Source organism: Scyliorhinus torazame, chromosome 20 (genome assembly GCF_047496885.1).
Source record: "Scyliorhinus torazame isolate Kashiwa2021f chromosome 20, sScyTor2.1, whole genome shotgun sequence".
Lineage (NCBI taxonomy): Eukaryota > Metazoa > Chordata > Chondrichthyes > Carcharhiniformes > Scyliorhinidae > Scyliorhinus > Scyliorhinus torazame.
Window position 1 is genome coordinate 41,757,737 of NC_092726.1, and position 7,235 is coordinate 41,764,971.

The following is a 7,235-nucleotide window of genomic DNA, read 5'->3' on the forward strand; positions in this document are numbered from 1 at the left end:
CCCGTGTGTGCGCGGGTTTCCTCCGGGTGCTCTGGTTTGCTCCCACAGTCCAAAGATGTGCAGGTTAGGTGGATTGGCCATGATAAATTGCCCTTAGTGTCCAAAATTGCCCTTAGTGTTGGGTGGGGTTACTGGGTTATGGGGATAGGGTGGAGGTGTTGACCTTGGGTAGGGTGCTCTTTCCAAGAGCCGGTGCAGACTCGATGATTCGCATGGCCTCCTTCTGCACTGTAAATTCTATGATAATCAAATGTGAGCAGATCCTGTCTCGAAGAATTCTCTCCAGCACTGGGTGATACTGGGTGATACTGCCGATGATCTCTTGAGTGGGGCAACACTAATGGAAATGAATATACAAATTGGGGAATTGAAGTGAGAAAACTACGTTAAATTCTGATTACAGCCTTCAGGACCCGATTGTCAGGGGCAGTGCTGGAATGAATGTGTGGGACTTTGCTGCTGGGAGAATGCAGTGATCGCTGTTCCTCGAATACATGATGTACGGGCTCAATAACTGGGCAGTAAGATGTCTAACAACACCAGGTTAAAGTCCAAGAGATTTGTTTCGAATTACTAGCTTTCGGAGTGCAGCTCCTTCACCTGAGAAAGGAGCTGAGGTCCGAAAGCTAGTAATTCGAAACAAATCTGTTGGACTTTTATCTGGTGTTGTAAGACGTCTTACTGTGCTCACCCCAGTCCAACGCCGGCATCTCCACATCATCAATAACTGGAGATAAAACAGAGAAATAATGCATTTATCACTCCTAATCTTAATGTAATGGTGCAAGAGTGAGGGATTTTACCAAATGGTCTTCCAATACACCTGACATGAAACAGCATCAGTTATTTAATTATAATGCCGGTTCGGTTCCACAATGCACTGCGATTTAACACAGCTTTAACATGGGCAGTGCAATACTGGATATACATTCTATTTTGTTTTTCATTTCTAAAGAGACAGAATGCAGATTCTTTCACACAAAATAAGGAGAGAAATGTGATTCTAAGAAACACAACAGGAAGTAATCTCTCATTCAGTCAAATACAATATTGATATCGGGCAGCAAAGCATAATCAAAGCGATGACATTTTGGAAAAGTTCTGATGTCTTCCATCAGATTTAATGTAGAATCATATATCTGTGGACGTCACCTCAGGGATGTGGAGTTGACTATTATCTGAGATGGGTGAAAAGAAAGAAGAGATCATCGAAAGAAATCACATCTACATGTTTTCTCTTTCGTAACATTTCAAGTGCAACTGGCCTTTTAAAATTCTATCAAAAACATTCTCCGTTTTTTCTCTCATAAACTCTCACTCAGTGAACCGTGGGAATAGTCCAGGAGACCCAAAATTATACGGGACACGGAACGCCCCAGCAGCGCGCCACATACAGAGGGAAATGGAACTAACCATCACCGTTTAACAGTGCAATGCAGATTTGTAAACTTTAGATGTAAACGGTCACTGCCCAATGATGGTAGAACCCCCCGGCCTGTGACACAGATAACATTGGTATTGTGAGAAGGTGTGGAAGGAACCGATAACGCTGGGTCAATGAGGATATGACTGTTGTACACTGTGGGGATGAGCATACTTCAGTTAAACATTGGGCTGAAAGTTAGATGTTTTCTTTAAATTATTTGCATTTGCGACATGAACAATTGCAAATCCCACTTTGTTCCATGATCGATTAGAATAACTTCAATCCAGAGAGAGTCAATTCCTCACAAGAAGGTTGGTGACTGAGGGAATAACCAGAGCTGATAATCTATTGGGAACGCAGTCGCAACAGAAGACAGCAAGAGGGACGTGGAAAAGTACAGGGGTGTCATCAAACATCCAAGCAAATTGAAACATGCGCGATGACCAATGGAAGGACCTGGAATTTGAAAGCCCAATAATGTAGAAGGGTCACCCCCAATGGCATGAAGCACATCAAGAGACTTCGTGGAAATGCGCAAAGCCGAACTTGAGTTGTGAAAAGTTGATGATCCTCCTGTTAAACAACCTGTTTTCCCAGCCCATCAAGCTGCCCCAGATGTAGCAAAATCTGCAGGTCGTCCATTGGGCTCATCGTTCATCCTAGAGCCTATCTCAGCGGAGCTGGAGAAAATCATCGACGGAAGCGAGCGATTCTCAAAGAAACAGAAGAATCAAAGGATTATCTTACCCAGAGTGTGGATATCACCGCTGAACTTTCCCAATGTAATGCGATCATCAGACCCAGGATCCTGCAGCATGTGTCCACTCTGGGCGTCAATGGTTTCAGTCTCAGCATCGTCATAGTCGGCAGAAACAGGAGCTGAGAGGCACAGGTGTTTGCAGTTGAAGTTACTTACGTCCAAAGGACAGTTAGAATGATATACTTTAATCATTCTCTCCCAAGTAATACCGGGGCAGGAAAGTAGATCGATTACGGTATGATGTCATTGAGTTTGAGTGGAGAGAATTATTGAGCCAGCTTGTGCGGCAGTATTTTCAATTTTAGTTTAAATTCATACTGTTCCCAGAAAATGTACATCCCACCAACCTGCAAACATTTCACAGCCTCCATAGGCTTGTGTAGAATCACAAGGAAACGTTTATTTTTAATTAATTTATTTTATTGGGAGAAATGATAAGACGTTGTTTCAGACTCAAGCAGTTTCGATGTTTCGGTTACTGAAATCATTGTGCAATACCTGAGATCCTTGAATCTCTCATTTAATAGTTGATCTGTTTTGGTATTTCAGATATTACAGAGTGAAGAACTGAAACGAGATGGTGGAAAGTAAATTTCTACATACCCTGCATATTTGAGCATTCATCTTCAGGATATGCGGATCCAGGATCAGTGTCACCCAAACTGTGACTGCTGTAATATTCAATCTGGTTGAGAGTGTTAATCGTTGCAGAATCTGCTAAACAGAAAGTGATTGGTTAATGGATCAGTTGTTTGTGGTGGAGTCATCATAAAGTCATCACGACACATAATATTTCAACCAATCAGAGGCGAGGTATCAATAACTTCACCATCATTGTGACAATGTCCTGGAATTGATACATGACTCCACTTTGGAAGAACATTCAACTTTGGGAGATCAGGCGAAGAAACTGCACAAACTTTTCAGGACAACTATACAGAGGAACATAGAGAGACATAGAAATATGGAACGTAGGAGCAGGAGTGGGTCATTCGGCCCTTCTAATTCGTTCTGGAAATCAACATATGTGTTTTGGGCTCAATTACTTTTTGTAGTAGCAAATTACACAATATCATATCCAAGTGAAGGAAGTAATCCTGATTGCATTTTATAGGTTTCAGATAGATGCCACAAACGCTCTGCATTCTTCTGAACTCAAGCGTAAATTATCGTGAAGGACTCACTATTTCCTCATATGTCGGACCCACCATTATAGGGATCCATCTGGTAAATATTCGTTGCACTCCCTTTATGGCAAAAACAAATCACCCCTCAGATAAGGTGACCAAAACTGTACAATATTCCTGGTGTGGTCTCACGAAGGCACTTTATAATTGCACCATGACATCCTGTTCTTCTACTTTTATGGCCAGCAAACCAGTTGCCTTCTGTTCCACCTGCTGTACCTGCAGGATTACCTTCAGCGACTGGTGTGAGAAGACACCCGGGTCTCGTTGCACAAACCGCTCTCTCAATTTATAATCAATCAGATGATATTCTGTCTTCTTACTTTTGCCGCCAACCTCACATTTATCCACATAACACTGCATATCCCCTGAATTTTCCCACTCAGCTCGGCCAAATCACACTGAAACATCTTTGTATCCATCCTCCTTATAGCTCACCCTCTCACACAGCGTGTGTCATCTGAAGTGTTGGGCATATTGCATTCTTTAAATCATTAATGTATATTGTGAACAGCTTGGGTCCCAGCACTGAAACATGCAATACCTCAATGACTGCCATTCTGATTTTTTTTAAAAATCCCTACTCTTCTGCTTCTTTTCTGCCAAACAAAATTCCATTCATCTTAATATCCTCCTCCTAATCGTTTGCGTTTCAATGTCACTTGCTAATAATCGGGTGAGGGTCATTGTAGAAAGCCTTCTGAAAGTCTAGGTAAACCAGGCCCACTGTCCCACCTTATATATTCTACTGATTATATGCTCAAATAATTCCAGTCGTACTCATAAGCATGTTTTCCTTTTCGTAAATCCATGATGACTCTGCACGATTTTATCACTGTTTTATAAGTGGCCTGCTATTTGGTTTTTCATAATGACTCTAGAATTGTCCCCACTACTGACGTTAGGTGTACTGATCTATCATTTCCCATTTTCAGTCACCCTCTCCTTCTGAATAATGGGATTACATGAGCTATCCTCCAATAATTAATTACAAAGTGCAAATCATCATAAAAGATGACGCACAATGCATCAACAAGATCTAGCGCCACGTTGGTAAGTAGCCTGGAATGTATATTATCAAGTCCTGATATTTATCGGCCTTCACTGTCATCAGTTTCCTATCTCCACTTCTTTACTAATACTGAGTTTCTGCAGTAAACCCTGTGTTCCAGAAAATGACTGGTTTGTTATTTATGTCCATCAGGTGGACAATAAATGTCACTTCTGTCATCTAACAGTTCCGTCCGTTCGGATAGTTAATGTGTCAGATATCCCAGTGGATTAAATAATATAAGGCATAATCCGTGAGGTCTGCATCAGCCGTTGGGTGTTTGATACAGAACCGCTTCCCCTCCCACAATAATTCCCTCTGTTTCAATATCACTGACGGTAAATACATCAGAAGTGGATTTAGATCGTGGAACCCGCGGGCAATGGTTCAGGGAAGAGCCAGAATGCGCCAAATGCGATCATTTTGCTTCCTTTCTGTTCAGCCATTCTGGATAAACAGCACCCCTCAATACTGTTCACGCTCTTGTACATTGTGATCAGCCCTCCCCTTAACTGTTCTTGCACTTTCGTAATATCCTCTTCAGATCCATACAATCTACTCCAATTCCATCCAACCAAAGTTCGATTGACTTTGATCTTCATTCTTCTACCTTCCAGTTATACCTGGTTAAAAATAAACTTTTATAAAAGCAACATACTGCGGATGCTGAAAATCAAATTATGTCACAGTCAGATGGTCTGGCAGGAAGAGTCACATGGTCTCAAAGTGTTGGATTTGTTGGTCTCGCCCAGAATCCTGCCACACCTGCTGACTTTGTCCGGAAATGTCTGTTTTCCCGGAGTTAGAAATGAACATTTGTGTTTTATTTGGTTTTAGTTGACGTTTTTACTTTACATCAGATTACTATTCTACCTTTGTGTTCTTAACCCCATTTAGTAAGTATGTCATTTAAATTATTCTTAATTTAATACATGACATGGTGCCTTTTCTCACAAAGTTTTCATTTATGTTAGTTACTTATGTAAAAATTAATTTTCCAATCGTATATCTATTCTATCAAGTCAGTACATCTCCGCCTACCACAATTTGAGACCATCGTAAAAATGTAGTTTTGACTCCAAACTCAAAGTTGATCCAACAAATTACAAACAACATTCATCTTAGCGCCTATTCATGCAGAGCACATTCCTAACCTCCTTCCGTCTATATGGATGCATTTATTCCCAGAATTTAGTCCTTCGATCACTACCGACTGGGACTAATTCTTCTGCTTTCCACGTGACTCCATACTCATGAAATAACCACTTGTTTTTCGTGTTTTTCATGATCAGCAGGTTTTAAACTCTTTGCAGCTAAAGATGTACAATTAAAATTAGTCGCTGTTACAATATGGGAACACAGCAGTCAAATTGTGAATTACCACGGACATCACAGCATTTCAACATAAAGAACATGTCACCTGATTGTGTGAATTTGCGACAGGGGTCATTATTGGTCAGGACAAAACGGCAAACCCTCAAGACTTCTTCAGCATGGTCAATTGATACTTTATACTCAGAATAGAGGACATGATGTTCCTCTCTTCAATAGCTCCAATGAAAGCTGACATCCGAAGATGCACAGCTCCCCGCTCAGCAATGCACCGCAGTGCCAGACTTCATTTATCTGTCCAAGTTATGGGGTGGAGCCTGAACCTGAAAACGTCTGACTCAGAGGCCACATTGCACCTACTTATCACCTAGCTGACAGCTGTGCTCTGGTCTCATTCATTAGTGTATTAGGTGCTAACTTCTAGCCTAATATTAGACATCAAGATTTACAGTGTAAACCATATCTGCTCCGGCGCCTTTAAATTAATTCGGTGTTGAGAGGTCCTATTTGAAAGATGCGCTGACCGTTCTAATATTCTTTTATTTGTATTGATTTTCTTCCCTCCTTTAGTCGGAATTTTCCTCTCGATAATGTTCAGCGGATTGATGTTTATTTTCCTAGACATTCTTCTCATCCTTTATTAGTAATATCCTTTAGTAATATTATTTATTCGTAATATCCCTAGCTTTCCGCTAGGAGCCTGACATTACACCTTTAGTCATGATTAGTAAATAACTGCAGTACTGCCTCTGCTATCTTTTCCATTTATGTCCCACTCTCCCCAAGTGCTATATCTTGCCGCCTCGTGAATACATTCTGTGAGAATGGATTCCACAGGCTCACCACACATTGGGTGAAGAAACGTGTCCTCATCTCTGTCCGAAATAGTTTACCCTGAATCCTCAGACTGACTCCTGGTTGTGGACACACTCATCATTGGTAACATCTTCCCTGCATCTACCCTGTCTAGACCTGTTAGAATTTTGTAAGTCTCGATGAGATCATTTTCCTGAACTTCAGAGAGGACAATCCTAACGTACTGAATCTCTCCGCATTTGACAGATCTACCATTCTTGGTATCAGTCCATACCTGGGATCAGTCTGATAAACCTTCGTTGCACTACCTCGAGAGCAAGAACATTCTTCCTCAGAAAGGGAGACCAAAACTGTGCGCAATATTCGAGGTATGGCAGCAACACATCCCGGCATCTGTACTCGAAATTTCTTGCAATGAAGGCCAAAATACCATAATATAATACTAATCTTTTATTGTCATAAGTATGAAGTTACTGCGAAAAGCCCCTCGTTGCCACATTACGGCACCTGTTCGCGTAAGCTGGTACGGGGATTGAACCCACGCTGCTAGCCTTGTTCGGCACTGGAAACCAACGGTCGAGCCCACTGAGCTCATCCAGCCCTTAACCTCCTTTACCGCCTGTGCATCTGCATGCTTACCTTCAGCGACTGGTGCGCAATGAC

At 41.6% G+C, this 7,235-nt stretch overlaps 1 long non-coding RNA gene across 1 annotated transcript; it reads right to left on the reverse strand.

Moving 5' to 3' along the window:
- Window positions 1-868: 868 nt before the first annotated feature.
- On the reverse strand, window positions 869-2,897 carry LOC140397054 (uncharacterized). The gene is made up of 3 exons (XR_011936685.1): window positions 2,790-2,897; window positions 2,174-2,305; window positions 869-1,178 (listed from the first exon to the last, which is right to left on the reverse strand). It is a non-coding gene; the product is annotated as an uncharacterized lncRNA (long non-coding RNA).
- Window positions 2,898-7,235: the final 4,338 nt, after the last annotated feature.